At 38.0% G+C, this 16785-nt stretch overlaps 1 protein-coding gene across 7 annotated transcripts in view; it reads right to left on the reverse strand.

The window, feature by feature from the left end:
* The window catches only part of MEF2A (myocyte enhancer factor 2A), a 91435-nt gene that overhangs the window by 71083 nt on the left and 3567 nt on the right, over nucleotides 1–16785 (reverse strand). Inside the window, exon 1 of one of the 7 annotated variants that reach the window (XM_064158017.1) lies at nucleotides 15696–15713. The exons of the other annotated variants lie outside the window; for them this stretch is intronic. The gene's annotated coding sequence lies outside the window, so the exon portion shown is untranslated. Of the gene's footprint in view, nucleotides 1–15695; nucleotides 15714–16785 lie in introns of those variants that run through there. 7 annotated transcript variants of the gene reach the window in all.

Genomic DNA, 16785 nt, shown 5'->3' on the forward strand with positions numbered 1-16785 from the left:
AAGTTTTCCGCAAATACAGTATTTACCAAAGCTAAAGAATATGATAGAAAATACCTTCAACCTTGAAGGAGCTGACTAGTCCATAACAAAAATCTGCAATAGCATCAAAACCCAAAATCCAACAACCCATTATCTGGAAGAAAGTGCCTATGTAGCTTTCTCAATGGGAAGAAGTTGAACAAGGTACTAGCTGGAAGATGTACAAGTTAAATCAGAGCTGGCAGAGGTGGAGCCCTTCATTCTGCTTTTAGCCAAGCCTCACTGGCATGATGTGTGAACACTGGACCTGAAGAAAGAAACTCCCAAAGCATTCAGAACCCACTTGAATCTTCAACCTTAAGGAATGCAATCATGCAAGTCTGAGACTAAGCAAATCCCTTAGCAATGACTTGTTAGAAATACAATGTCCTATATTCAGTATTAAAGCTCTATCCTGGTGCTTAGATTCAACCTAGGACATGTTTATTCACCTGGGCCCATAGCTGCAGTGCCAGAAGAATTCTGCTACTGCATGCTAAAAGGGTGTTGTGCAACAACAGACAATGAGCAATGCATCTTATTCTTTCTGCTCAGCACATGATAAAAAAAAACAACAAACTATAAACAGTAAAGCAACATCAATATCACGCTTCCAGTGACAAACCAGCAGGAAAAATGCTGTCAAACTTTATTAGGATTTTGCACAACAAAAAATGTTACATTCCATTAACGATACCATCCACCTTGCAATGTTGTCTTGATAGAGAACTTCTGTATGCCACTAGTCCCTGTGTATCACCTCCCAAATGGTGATTTGTTAAATCTGCAAAATGCATGTCACTGACACATTAGCTCTTATGCACGGATAATACCAAGAAATTCTGACAGTATCACAGCACTGCTGAAATTTACATTTGTAGCTTCTTAAAAGTAAGGAACAGATTGCTATTTTCAGATTTGATGAAAAAAAAATCTTTAGTCATCAGGGCAGTAGAAAACTGAATCATAGCAGGCTAAAGCCCAAACAAAATCCAAAAATTATGGTGGGTTAAAAAAAAAATCCAACTGCATTTAAATTCTCAGCCCTCTCTCACACTGGTATGCAGATACAATGCTGCAGCATTCCAAGTTCTGCACTTGGCTGCATCTGTTACAAAGTGTGTCTCTTCAAATAATATGATAACATTTTAATTAATCAACAGAACTATGAAAACATTCAGAGAAATCATCATTTTGTAGAGTTTCACTGTGTCTTTCACTTGCTAAGATCACATGGCTACCAGACACATGTGTGCTAAATATATGAGATGCTATCACAGCAGCAGGTCAGTTCTGTACAAGCTGCTTGTATTAAATTTCTCCTATAAGCAACACTAGAGTTCAGCTCTGCTACAGCAAATATATGAAGAGGCCTCGCATTCCAAACAACCATCTGAAGGGAAAAACTATGCCAACAGAGCACTAAGTATGCCAATGCTACTTTAACCCATTTACTATTTTAGAACACACAAGTAAGCCTTGCATTTATGTTATCTATATTATGAATTTTGAAGATTCGAAACTGCAAAGCTAATTGGTCTTGCTCTTGTTATAAAAAATTAAGAAAAAGGTCATAAGATTGTCTGCACACAATGTGCAAGACTGATGAAATTCAAACAAGTACATGTTACCAACTGCATAGGGTATTCACCTGTATTTGAAATATTTTAGTGGTTTATTAAACTAACTGGGTACACAGAAACTACTAGAAGACATTTTAAATAAGCACCACTGTGTACTGTTCTAACAACTTGATAGCAGATGTTCCCTATAAAAGGCACATATAAAAACCCCACACATTGTCTACATATATTGACATGTAAAGAAAAACACACATTGACATGTAAAAAAGTACAAACAAATCTGGGCTGGCATTAATTTTAACAACTTAGTGGGGAAAGGAAGGCAATCTCTTCTAAAAGCTGCCTACAGATACTCAGGAGGACATTTCAGAGAAGTTGTTTTAAGGCTCCAGACTGCTGCCTTGGAGAATGCTAAAATAAAAGTGGAAGCAATCTGATCACAGAGGTCAAGAGAATCAGGAATAAAGTATCCATATTTTGCTGGAAGAATACACATTAATGCTTTTGTTTTCATAAGCACAGAGGAAAACCTAGCTCAAAACTGAAAGACTTATTGGCAGTATGCTTCAGCATTGAAGCTGGAGGCAGGGGACATCATACAGACCTTTGGTAAAGAGCCCACAGAAATCTCAGGCTGTTGCTACTCTGCTGAAACCATATCCACAGTAGCTAACTTCTATAGCTACTCATATAGCTACTTAAGCTGCAACTGCATGTTTGTTGCATGCTATAAGCACATCCTGACGCAGTTAAGTACAATCCTTGTGCAATTCATAGAATAGTTTGCGTTTGAAGGGACCTCCAAAGGTCATCTAGTCCAAGTGCCCCACAGTTAACAGGGACATACTCCACTAGATAAGGCTGTTCAGAGCCTTGTGGAGCCTGACCTTGAATATCTCCAGGGAGAAGGTCACAACTACTTCCCTGAGCAACTTGTTCCAGTGTTCCACTACCTTCATGGTAAAAGAACTTGTTCCTAATGTCCAATCTAAACCTATTCTTTTCTAATTTCAAAACACCGCTCCTTGTCCTATCACTACAGGTCTCTCTCCAGCCTTTTTGTAGGTAGGCCCCCATCCTTCAGGAATTGGAAGGCTATTAGGCCTCCCCAGAGCCTTTTCTTCTCTAGGCTCAACCCCAGTTCCCTCAGTCTGTCTTTGTCAAAGAGATGACCTACTTCAACGATCATTTTTATGTCTCTCCTCTGGACCAAATCCATCAAGTCCACGTTCCTCCTGTGTTGAGGGCTCCAGAGCTGGAGGTCTTACCAGAGCAGCACAAAAGGGGCAGAGTCAACTCTTTATCTGCTGACCACATTTCTTTTGATGTAGCCTGGCCTTCTGGGCCACAAGCACACACTACTGACTCACATCCAGTCTCTCATCCATCAGTACTCCGAATTCCTTGTTTTGCAGAGCTGCTGTCAATTTCATCATCCCACAGCCTGTATTGATATCTAGGATTGCCCTGACCTTACATTTTGCATTATCAAACCTCATGAGTTTCTCCTCGGTCTGCCTCTCCTGGGTGGCATTCCATCCTTCAGACTTAACAGCCACACCACTGCATTTGCAAATTTGCCAAAGGTCCACTCAGTGTCACTATCATTGGTAAAGATGCTGAACAGCACTGGTCCCAATACAAACCCTTGAGGGACACCATTTGACATCCACCCCCATCTGGACATCACGTCCTTGGATGCAATCATCCAACCAATTCCTTATCCACTGGACAGTCCACCCATCAAATCCCTATCTCTCCATCTCAGAGAAAAGGATGTTGGAGAGGACTGTGTCCAAGGCTTTACAATAGTCCAGACAAACGACATCTGTCGGTCTCCCCTTGTCCACTGATGTAGTTACACCTGTTTGCCCATCCCGCTTGCCAGCCCTGTGCCCGACATTCCCTGGGGACATTCTAACAGGCCAAGTGGGTGCCACCTCAGCTCTTCTGTACTTTGTTGATGGCTCCTCTTTTGTGCTGTGCACTCAAGCCCCGCCTGCCCAGTGCCAGAAAACACTTCCATTTAGCTCAGTCTAACTTTGACCTAGCATGCAGCCCTTAGCAGAGCTGCTTCTGAAATGTTGCCTTGACTGCTCTGAAAAGGGTGAAAAATGAAAGCTTGTTTATACATCACTAGTCCTCGCTTTCAACTGTATGGAAGATAACTGGAAATCAAGACAGAATTATTAACTAGCAACCGAAGTAGCCACAACAAAGATATGCTACAAGAATATTATGGGGGCAAAGAGAGGCAAAGGTACAGGTATGTTGTAATAAATGGCTGCAATTGATGATACTTTCAACTACCTCACTATCCAGAGTTACTCCTTATCAGTCTGCAAAGAACACTAGCATTCAGAAGTAGTACACTGAGAGAAGGATACAAGACATCACATTTTTACAGCAGCATGATAGCACTTGCAGTTTTAGTGACTCAAATGTTAAGCACCAAACTACCTGAAGTCTACAGTACAGTTCTGGTATTTTGACCAGGTTTCATTTTTACATTAGAACTTCTGTACTAAGGGACCACATTAGAGACACAAAATAATCTCTAATGTAGGAGTTTTTAAAATGAATCAGGAGAAACACTTCTATTGTCTACACACCAAGTACATGTTCATACAGTGTCACACCCGAGCATGTGATTGAGACACTTTATCTGCTGCAACAGCATCATACTGATGAAGTGTTAATAAACAGCAGTACTCTGCCTGATAGCTTTACCATCAAATCTGGGCCATCCTTGTACTTACAGGTTTCTGTGCAGCTGCTGTAAGAATTCCCCACCCCCAACCCAGGGGAGCACAGAAACTGTCACTGCAAAGAAAAAACACCAACCTTCAAGACCCATGCTTTACCTCTGCATAACCATCAAAAAAACATGAGACTACCTGGATTCCATTTGTTTACTCCTAAACTGTACACATTTGACTTGCTACTGCTCAGATATTTAAGCCATCACTTAATTATCTGCATCAGACCTGAACCCATTTTTTTCATTACATCCTATTTGAACTCTTGTTTCTGTCTTAGTTATTGAAGGATTCTGACCTGCTATCAGCAAAAAAGTACCAGCACATTTTAAGTGCAAAACAGTTAACACTGATAAAACACACAGTAATTAACTAATTGAATCAGTAAGTTTCAACATGAAAACAAAACCAGGAAATTGAATAAATTCAACTTGTCTATAAAAAAACGTGGTTTTCATCCTTCTAATTCACATATTTCTCACTACACCCCTAAAGACATAGCTTCTAAATTTCACCAACACAATAAAAACTGAAGTGTTTCTACTTCAATAACATTAGAGTCCTACAGAAAAAAAGCTTCAGTTTTACAGATATGAAACATGTTTTGATTAAGAACAGTAAATGCTCAATATTATACAAAACACTGACCTTGGTGAAGGACTTGGAATTAAATTGTCTGCAACTGTTTGATGTGTTACAGGTTAGTCATATTCAGAAGCAAACAAAACCCAACAACAGAAACCTACCTAATATGATTATGAACAAAAGCATAGCTTGCATAATGTAAAACTATGCAGATGATGGTTTGGAGATCAGACAGTAACTGGCTTGTTTCTCCACATAATTGGTCTGGTTTAGTGAAATCTACTTTCCAAGAACCTAGATGGAAAAAAAAGAACAAAATCTGTTCATGTGACATAGCCAGCTGACTGATCTGGAACTTTGCTCATGAAAATATCAGAAAATAAACAAAAAAAAATTAACTGAAGATATTCAGTAAAAATCAAATATTAAGAGCAGAATTCACAGGACTTCTTTCTCAAAGGAAAAACCCTACCATTTTAGATACATCTGACAAACTCATCTACTCACTGGGAAGTGAAATGAATGAATGCTCAAAAAAACCCCAGAGAAAGATAGAGGTGAGGAGGAATACTTCTGGTTCACTTGTAGCTATCTCCCAGAAAAAGAAACCAAATAGTTGAGTCTGCCATATTGACTTTTGCAGAGTCTCACACCAAAAATCATGTCCAGACAGGTTCAACTGTTTCCATTGCTTCATTTTAGCCAAGTCACATCAAGCTTCCTCTTCAAAATACTACTCTGCCCTGTCACACTGACAATCTCGTCTCATTCTTGGTTAAATTGCACCTAGGCATGAAGACATGGATTTAGGCACCTGCAGCAGTCTGAAAGAAATAAGTCAGGCAATCATTTGAAGTCAAATTACAATGGAGTAGAAATTTCAGCACCAGGAGATCTGTATGCTGGACAGTTCAGAAGCCGCATTGTACATCCAGATCAAAACGAATCAGTTTTTACTTGCCTAGTCTTCCCCATTTGTTCAAGGCAAATGGAGCTAAAACTTTCTTCTTGGCACAGAGGTATCAACCTCGACCACAGACAAAATTTGAAACTACAAGTTTTACTGCAAACCAAAAACTTCACTGTAACCATCTAAACAAAATATTAAAACAAAAATATTATTTAAGGATGAATAATTTAAATCTGTAACACAGTAACAATGAAGAATTTCAAGCCTACTTCTGAAGGTACTTCTTGCAGCTTGCTAAATCTTAATATGCTCTCACAATTCATTAAAAAAAAATCCAAACCACATTTCATAAAGAAACAAATGGAAAAAGCATAAAAGTTGGTGGGTGCTGGTTGTCATTTGTTTTACTGGAACATATCAAATAGTTGCAGCACTCTTCTGCTAAAGACATGAAGAAAAGCTGAAACAGGAATTCACAGCTAGAAACCACACAAGACCATGTGTTAAGACATACCCACCTCAAAGCACAGGTGCACTGTCACACACATCTTGTTAGTGAGTAGTCATCAATGAACATATCAACCCCATTTCCCAAAGACTTAACAGATGACAAATAACACTTGATATGTATTCTCCACTAAGAAACAGGCTTGCCCATTTAGGTGCCACAATTAAGAGCATTTGATGGCACCATGGATTTTCAAGTGGTAGGATAAAATAAATGCTTTCTTTGAGTGGGGATGCTGCCATGCCATGCACTTGCACAGCTCCATTAAACTCATTTAAAGGTAGCATGCACGTATCTGTCCAGACACATCTACCACAACAGAGCTTTACCTTAGATCTAAGGGGTCACCTAAGAAATTCTAGATAAACAGACTTAAGGACTGTTTTCCTGAATTCAGTTACTAACTTGGAAAATAGATCTAATTAAAACATTTTCCCCATCCTAGCTATTCAGTATCATACCTTAGCAAGTCTTTTGAGTGAGTGCTATGATAAGCCAAGGAAATGGGTAGGGCCTGTACAATTGTAGCATGCCTAAACAGACTTGCTAGGTGCACAAGTCTGGGTGAAGAACTCTCCAAGTTCATATTTCATACATAAACTGTCAAAGACTAGACAGCACTGTAACCCAGAAACACCTTTCAAAGAAAAATCATTAAAACAATGGGGACATTACCTTCCCTTATTTTCCATGTGGCTGAGCACCTCTAGGCTCAATGCATCTTCCCACGGGCAGAATATGAAACCCAAGCAGTAAAAAGGCTGAAATCTCTTTTAAAAGAGGCAGCAGACACAGCAGGAAAGAAGGGCTGTCCATTCACAGGCTGATCAGGCTAAGTGGGCAAGCAATGTGTGCCTTTCTCTGCCACTGAACTACAGCTAGAGATTACTTCAAAATTCTGGAATTTCAAAACAGCACTTCAAACTACCGGTGCATTCTGGAAATGAAGAGTGCCAATGGTAGTGGAGATCTAATGCTACATCTATTAGATTGAACAGTGATACTTCAATATTTACTGTAGCTCTCAAACAGAAAAGTGCAGCTCCACAATGAATCACTGCAGACATGTTCTCTAAACAATGATAATCCAATTAGGTATCACTCATTTAGACAGATACATTACTTTAATTATGCTCAAATTGTCTCCTATTGCTAAAATAAAAGTTAAATAATTTAATTTGGTAGAGGAATACAGCAGAGGAGAAGAGACAAAGACTTGGATTAAAAAGCTTACATGAATGCCAAAAAGAGAAACACAGTCCCCACACAGTCAGGAACCATTAGAATCCTTCAGCATTTTTTTGCCAAACATGGGTTTATGTGCTTTCTTTATAGTGTTTTAGAAAAGTTTTGCTACAGCAACTTGTGTATTGACTGTAAGACTGCCAACATGATGTATTACAATGAATTATCGAAAGATGCAACTAATGCGTACTAAAGAAAACATCCACTACCATGGGAAGCCTGTTAGAATTCATTACTACTTCGAGTAGTACACAGGAAGGTTTCCTGTGCTAGATTTCCTCTCCTAATAATGTTTCTACTAATAGTTATGACCTGAACATTAACACAATAACAGGGAACAAGCACACAAGCAATGTCATCAGCTTACAGCATTTTCATCTCAATAGATCAAATGGTCACAAGGACACAAAGTAGAAAGAATACCACCAGTTACACCATCACTACAGACAAGGATTTAGCTGGAACAGTGACACCTATTCACTGAAAAAAATCATTAATGTAGTTAATGAATGTGAAGAGCAGAAAAAAAAAAAAAAAAACCACAACACACACACATATGCACAACAAGAGAATTCGACAAAAGTCACAAAATGTCAACTTGCAATTAAATTTAGTGTCTCTTATCTGGTCTAAATCTTCTCCAGAATAATTGTTGCAACAAGCTGAACAATACTAAATCTATGCCGATACCAAGCTTTTGGGATGTATAGCTCTAAAGCAAAAGAATCAAGTTCTGTTTCCCAATTTTCAGTTAGTCTACTCCTATATCGAAAAGCACTGGCAACAGAAAAATAGAGTTAGCTTAAATATTAAGCTACACATAGGACTTGCCAAGTTACTGCCATTTACAGGAAAAGATCAAGAAATCCTGCAGCATATGCAAGACATTAAAGCACAGTTAAAACTATTTTGCTCACTTCCTGCAGGGAGGCAGCTTTTAAAATCCACCTGGAAGTAGAACTCAAACATTATCAGGAAATTATTTTTTAACTATGTCTTACTAAGCCCAGAAGTTAGTTTCTCAATGATGGTCTGCAAATTCATACACTACACAACAAAAGCAGTTCTTACCAGTTTGTCTGTTTCTGGGTTTGACAGAACAAAAATACAAGATCTAAAAACTGTCAATGTGGCAGTATTGTTGAACTCCAGAATGACCAGAGTTATTAATCCAAAAGCCGCACAAACATTCTCTAAAAAGCATTTTATACATTTGCTGCTGGAAGCCAAGAGTAGTTGGTATTTGTATATCTGGCACTGGCTACTGAGGTGCAGAACACTAAACGGCTCATATCACACTAAATGAAGAAATCAATTTTTAATCAACAAAAAGCATGGAAATTTGGCATATAATTCTGAGGGGGTTTATGAACTTCAGCAAAAATGCTCTTCTACAGAAATCCAAACAAAAATATATCTTCCAGAAAATATGGAATAAATCACATTATAAGCAGCATCCTGAATGTATTGTATATCAAGTTTCTTTTGCATAGTAACAAGAAGCAAATATTCTAATCCCTTGTTAAATATTGTAGCAACTACAATAACAACTGCAGCACAAGCTTTTCCAGAAATATTCCTTTTCAATGAAGAGCTTTTCCTTCAGAAATAAACACCTACAACAGTCTTTCCATTAATACACGCAATTGTTTCCTTGCCTGAAATTGTGTGGAATTGGAAAAAGAAGACAAGATAACTATAGAAAGTGGTTAAACCAGACTCAGACAAGCAGATAAATTAATGGTGGAACATTTCAAAGTCTAAAGGTCTAAGACTAGTACTCCTAAGCATGAACCAAGGAGTTTGAGGTAAGATTAGGCTCTCTCTCTCTCAAGTGTAAAAGTCAATAAACCAAGTCAAGCACACTCAAGCAACAATCATAAAAAGTAATACAAGAAAAGAATACCCTAGGAATTGAAATTTTTAACTTCATTACACTTCACTTGTATCTTGGTTGAAACAAAAGCTGCTTTCCAGTTACTTTAACTGGATGTAGTCAAAATCCTGCAAGAAAACATCTTCAAATCCTAACACACATGTTCAAGCTCCAGTTATAACTTCGAAAAATTCTCACCTACTCCTTCCTTCCTTCCCCGTGGCCCAAACACAACTCTGTGAACGCATGACAGGAAACCCAGTAACTGGCCCGGCTGTCCCTTCCCCCTTCCAGTATTGCCAACAGATCAGACTATTTTAAGATAAGCTAATTACGACAGTGAAGTATCTTATAAGCCATTAAGATTAAGTAGAAGAGACCACGAAGAATTAAAAGCAGTGAAGTATAGATAAGACAAAAGCAAAAATTGTGATCTCAACTTTTCAAGATTAGAAGCCTGAAGGATTCCTCCTCAGATTGCAACTCTGGCTTTTAGTATGTAGTTTCTCCTACTGCTAAGAGCTGTAGCAAACACAAAAGAAACTACACACGAAGGGCTGTTTTTCCTTACACCTTCAGAAAATTAGTCATTCAAGCCTTAGAAGAACAATACACTGAAATCTTTGTGGCTTGCTTGGAGGCATTATCTACATGCATGCAAGACATCTGCAAAAACAAACATAGATGTTTGAAATAGATCTGAAGAAAACTGCTCAGATAAGTGAGTTTGCTGCACAAAGTTTTCAAAAAGTTTATCAGATCATCTTCTCATTAACATTTCATTAAAAAAATGTACGATGGAAAAGCAGGATGAAACCTCTTTTGAGAGCTAGTCAGTCAGTATCTTCAGCAGTACTGTAGCAGGTTTTACTACTGAACAATTCAGCCTTAAAAACATCACGTTTTTAAAAATTACGATCCCGAATGTCCTCAATAAACACGGACATGATGCTCACATGGTGTGTGTATTCTAAAGAAATTAATGTCTCTTAGAAAGAAAAAAAGATACTCACTCCACTCTTCAGTTCCTTTTTAGAGAAAGGGGTTGGGGGAGGGTTCAGGAGATTAAGACAGTGTTAAAAAAAGAAACATCTAAATGGTTTCCAGACAAACAGGTCTTCTGACCACCTTCTATGCAAACAAATTCCTGCTCCCTGACCTCCACAACATACATGTAAGAGAAGCGAACTGCCATCTGAAACTGCACATGGTCGTGTTCCAAGGTCTGGCAAGGGAAAAGCAGAGGATGGACAGATGCAATGACAACCCACTGACTTTCTGTTCTAGATCGTAAGAATCAAATCCTGAGTACAAATGCCAGAGTCAATTCCCTCTAAAAACCCCCAAATCATTGCTGAAGTTTGCAAACACCCTGAGCAGACTCTCTGGGTAGGAAGGCACCAAATGTTCTACACAACTTAAAAACACTTACAAACAGGCACCACCAAAATGAAGATCTATTTAAGACTTAACTTTATTCTGTTGAATGAATGAATCACAACCTAATACTGCATTCAGATCAAATCAAAGGCATTAAAAGCAAAGCAAATTAAGAAACTGCATGTGGAGCTTTAAATTATCCTACCTTTAAATCTATTTTCACATAAAATTAAATAAAAACACTTAAGAAAATAACACTGCTTCCTGATACAAGATTAGGGCATTATCAATGATGCCACTAAAATCTTGCAGACAGAACTGTCCATTACCCACAGCTTTCAAAACCTTCTTTTGTCATACAATGAGGTTTACATGATCTTAGTCTATTCTCCCTCATTAACAGTTTCTGACTTAATTGGCCAGTTTTAACTATGTGCAACAGCAAAATTATCAATTATTTTAAGACTTTATAAAAAGCGGTAGAGAATGTTTTATCTGTCAGTTGCACAGAACCTCCAGCAAAGCACCCAACTTGCAGTGACCAGGGAGGCAGCAGGTTCTGCTGGATCACTCAGGCAGCCAACAGCTACCTGCGTTCAGACCAGCCACAGCTAGCAGACAATCTCAGATAGTTAACAAACTTTAAAAAAATACACTGTACAAAGCAGATACTGTGAATGATCAGGGAATAATGGAAGAGTTGAAAAACACAGGAAATAGAAGTTAAGTTCTATTACTTGCAAACCCTCTACTTCTACTGTTCAGACTTACTTGAAATTTACTTCCACCATTTCTCCAAGTCATATTTTAATTTCATAAATGGGCCATATATGAGAATTTTTATTCTCTGTAATCACATTGTCTTTGTTCTTGCCTTTTCCCATACCATATTCTTTTGCTCCTCAGAAATCCAGCCGTAAACCTGGAATCCTTTTATCTCATGCAATCGCACTGGTTATGCTTGACTAGAGCCAATACTAACAAGACAGTCTGCAGATCCTTTAATGACTTCCACCTCTTCTTAGAAAAAAATTAGAAGGCATTAAAAAAAAAAAAGCCAGCAAAACCGATTAGCACTCAGTAGTAACATAACGTTGCTTGTAGCCTTAGCTTGTTCTAAAGTACTTCCCCAGTTCTGTGGGAAGATCTGACGGTTACACTCCTTAAGAAGCTTAACCAGGACCCCAACTGCTGCACAAGCACGTTTGGATCACCAGAGGGTGCTGCAGGGGCTCAGAACGTGACTACAGACTACGTTTGGGCTTGGATCATAACCGTCTCACATGGGGCAAGCTCTCTCGCCAGTTATAATTTGTATCTCTGCAATTGTAACATTTAAACCTCCTCTCTAGACACCTCTTAGGAAGTGAATTACTCTTATTTTCTGATAGAATCTGGAGTAAGTTTTCTGTAAGCCCCTCGTGCTAACACTATTCGTTGTAAACACACATACTTGAAAACAACAGGGTTCACAGACTAATTCTAGGGCACCCTCAGAGGAGAACATGCATGTCACCACTAGGGTTAACTTGATGATACAGAGGCCATCTCCTCAACAAAAACACACGGAGAATCAAGGTAGAGAAAAAAAATTATTGCAACCTACTGAATTAAAGAAGTCTCATACACAGAGCACGCTAAATGTATCTGCAGAAAGATTCAGTGAAAAAGCAGCTTGTGTGCTAACCGTGGGTTATCCAGTTACATTTTATTATTCTGTGAATCCCTGTTTCCTATGGAAACAAGCCTGCAAAAAGCAATTCAACTGGGAGTCACTAGGAGCATCCTGTCGAACGTTAAGACAGTAATAGTCAAAATGTTCAATGCTCCCATAACCCTCTCATCTCATGAAGTACTCTCCTATTTTGCATAAAGTATCTAAATGACTCCAGTATTCAGGAACATTAATAACTTATGTTCTACAATCCAGAGCTTTCAATCATTTGAACACCACATTTTACTTGAAGCTGCTCATTTAACAGTGACCTAAAGCATTAAAATAGTGGTAATCAAAAAAAAATCATTTGACAATTACCTTACAACTCTTGTTGATTCCCTCTTCCCCATGAAGTTCAGCTCATATTAAACATATGACAGTCTAGGAGTCATTCTGAATCTCTCTATGTTCTTCAATGAGAACAAGTGCCCCATGTTTCTCTATAATTTTGCAATACAGATTTGGTAAAATAAATTACTTTCAAAAAATCAGTTAATTAATAGTTTGCAGGTACTTTGTTGACAGCTATTCAGGTTAGCAGTTTTCACATCTGTGACAAAGATGACAAAATGCAGCTGCTTAAAACTGAGTTTTATTCTTTGATATTCTACAATGCTGCTACATGCTCTACACGTTCCTTGTGAATTTTCAGAGTATTTGCATTAATAACTAAAATTTCTGCAAGCATACTCACATTCCGTATTTCCCATATCCAATGAATACCTGCTTTCCACCTACTGATCACACCTCCCTTCAGCCATCCATGCTTTTGCCTCCACCCCTTGAAGAAGCTCTAATTTAGTGCTTCTTAATGGAAGCCATTACTTTCTTCACAGTTGAGCCCAACCTATCTCACAGCAAAGTCTCTATACGTGTTTCAGTGACCAAAAGCTAAGACACCACCATTTAAAACGTTACAAGCAAAGATGAGGAGAACAAGAGGATAAACCAAAAACCAAACAACAAAAAAGAAAACACAACAATACACAAACCACAAACCCCCTAATGCTCCAAAAGAAGCACAGCAGGATATTAAGGAAGTCTCTCCAAGGAAGTCCTTCTTCTGCACTCAAAAACTTCAAATCCCCAAAGTCAACTAATCAAGGTAGTATGTGCATTATCCAACTCAGACTAACAAATGTCTTTTGTCATCCTATAAGCTCAAAAATTTTAGCAGAGAGTGCTTTCCCTTCCTGTAGGTATGAAGTCAAACAGTTTACCTCCTGCCCTACCTTCTACTTTCCCCTCTTTTACCCTGAAACATACATATTACTCAGAAACTTAAGAGACTTAAATTGCATCTAAACCCCCGTATCACTACACAATCATTTTAACTGCCTCAGGGAAAGATAGCAATATTTAATTACTGAAAATTTTAGTTTATTAGCCTCACTGCATGCCAACATAATACAAGCACAGCAGAGATGGTACATCCCCTTTTCGCAAATATTCTCAGAAGGCTCAGAGCTTTGAAAGCTCACACTGGAATAAGAAGCACTTTGAACTGCTATATACACTAGCTTTTTGCAGCCCTTCTTGTCAGCCTGTAGTCTGAAACAGGATGCATGCAGTCATATCAGGAAGGGGGCAGTTGTTGTCAGAGAATGATACCAAAACCAAGATGTCCTTAACATTGATAACCTCACACAGTATTTGAGCTATACTATCCAACTTTTCCACAACAACAAGGCGGTCAATTAAAAACAACTGAAAACATCTGGGAGAAAGATGCCTGCTTTGGTATCTCAATAAAAAACTATTACAACTTTTTTCTAAGCCTCCTGGATTCAAACATTGCAGATTTTGCATGACACAGGGTAGAAGTCACCTTATCCTAACACCTTTCAATGGATCCTTTAATGGACACAGCCAAAGCAGGTCTGTTCTGCCCTTTACAATCCTTCATCTTTCTGTACCTATCTGTGAATCTCTCAAGGTTCCACTACTGCTTTACTCTTCCCTTGCAACTGTTTGTAAATTGCTTGTATTCCATCATTATACATTTACAATACCTTCCTATGCATCACAAGGGATACTAAAGTGATCTTTGAATCCTCTCTCTCAACTCTGTATGCCAGTATATTCAAGAAAGGTTTAACAGCAGAGCCACAGCACAGCTCAGCTATAGATGTACCTACGTAATTAATTTACGTAATTATATAGCCAAAACTTTAATAATTTATCCCCTCTGACCTTCCAAACATTTTAAGTGATCACAGAAAAATAAAACATCAGCTCTCTGATATACTGATGCAGCTTGCAAGTACTACTGCAGCTATCAAGATTACATATCTACTTTACATACTCTCTCAAGTCTATGGTTAGCTTTCAAACAAAAATAAACTTAGTCCAACTCGTGAAGTCCTAAATTAGTGTGCTGGGTTTTCAAATGAAGCGAGTTTCAAAACCACTCAAAGAGATTTCAAGTAAATTGAAAAAAAAACCTTTTTCCCCCTTTATCATCATCTGTCATGAGCACTAACCCATCTATTCTACACTTCTACATTTTTATGTGATCTCGAATCACCACAATGAAGGTAAACATTTTTCTGTTAGTTATTCAGCTCTTTTATTAAAAAAAAACAACAAACAGAAAACAACAGCAGAAGATGCTTCAGCATCAATGCCTGGTACACAGATACTTGACTCAAAGTAGACACCTTTCCTCAACTATGCTTGGCTGGTAATTCCCAACACTCATTTTATCTCAGTATAGTTAACACAGGCATGCTACAATACTTAGGAACTGCTAGTGAAATTCAGCTGAGCACAGAGCAATACAGAACACACTTCTAAGTCTCTGGGTTGGCCTATAAGGACTTTGGCAGAATTTAAAAGCTCTTCAGGGACAAAGACAAATATAACTGGGAGACCTACCTAATTAAGCATCCCTAACATTTTGAATATAAAGTAGTTAATTCCCTGAAAAATAATTCAATTAATCACACACTTATTAAGAAGGATGTATTCTCATCATATAGGCTTGGTTCTACTGTTACAAGACATGGTGCACAAAAAGCATAGTGCTTTATGTAGAAAAGGTTCTTAATTTCCCTGCACTAAAATATCTGCAGCCCCAAACTAAAGAGAAAGGAAAAAGTTTGCCACATATACCATTTAAAATATTCCAACTCAATGACTGTTTTGGCAAGGGGAGGTTGAAACTTCAGGAACAGAGTTGTCTTGCAAGATACTAATTGCTCTTCAGTGTCAAATGGAGGTGAGAGTACACAGTACAGGCTTTATCTTCCTAATGAAAAACAAAACGAGTTGAAGATAAATAAATCCAGAAAAACTCTTGCAGATTCATTAAACTGAAGTAAAAATACAGTTAATAAAAATCATTCGCTTAATAATGAAGAAAAAAAAATCATTCCTTTCAACACAAAAAGTAGTAACATGAAAGATCAAAGATTCAAATATGAATGCATCATATGAGGAGAGTAGTAAGAGATAGAAAGCTAGATCAGATGCTTACTTCTAGACAGACAAAGCAAACTATGCTGCTGCAGACCACAAACATAACCCTCCATGACATTATTTTTCAGCTGGCACTACAACAGAACACATTCAGGGGGAGGGTTATCACCACATTACATGGCTGAAGTCTAGTTTTAACTGAAAATCATAACATGTTGTTCATTCACTAGATAATTTTTAGGTCATTGATACAGTATTTGGACTAGATGTCCAAAGACGTTTCTGCAGTCTTTTAATGGAAGATCAACAAAATTAATTTGGGGGAAAAAAAGGAAAAAAAAAATAGTCATGCTGTAATCTTGCAAGTTCCCTAAGATACCAAAGCCACGTTGTAAACCCTTCAGGGAAAAAGCCAGCTCTACTTAGTTATTTCAGGGCCTAACTGCACCTTCAGAGGCTACTCATTTCACTTGACAGAAGAAACCCACATTCAGTACCACATCAGCCAGTCCATTCCAATAATTACTACATTAGCCTTTGAGCCTAGAAGTACAGCATACCAGAAAAATAGAGGAATAGTGAACTTATTTTCTCTGGTTACTTTATCAGAGCTTTAGGAAATCCACCTGAACACAAGACAACAAACACCAAGATTCACCCATGTCATTAGGGACAGAGATATTAACTTGTGTTCCACGCGACCAATTGAAAAACAGATCATCACACACGAGGTAACATCTTTCAAATAGAAGAAATGTGAAAATTTAAACCAACTGCATTTAGA

Source organism: Pogoniulus pusillus, chromosome 17 (genome assembly GCF_015220805.1).
Source record: "Pogoniulus pusillus isolate bPogPus1 chromosome 17, bPogPus1.pri, whole genome shotgun sequence".
Lineage (NCBI taxonomy): Eukaryota > Metazoa > Chordata > Aves > Piciformes > Lybiidae > Pogoniulus > Pogoniulus pusillus.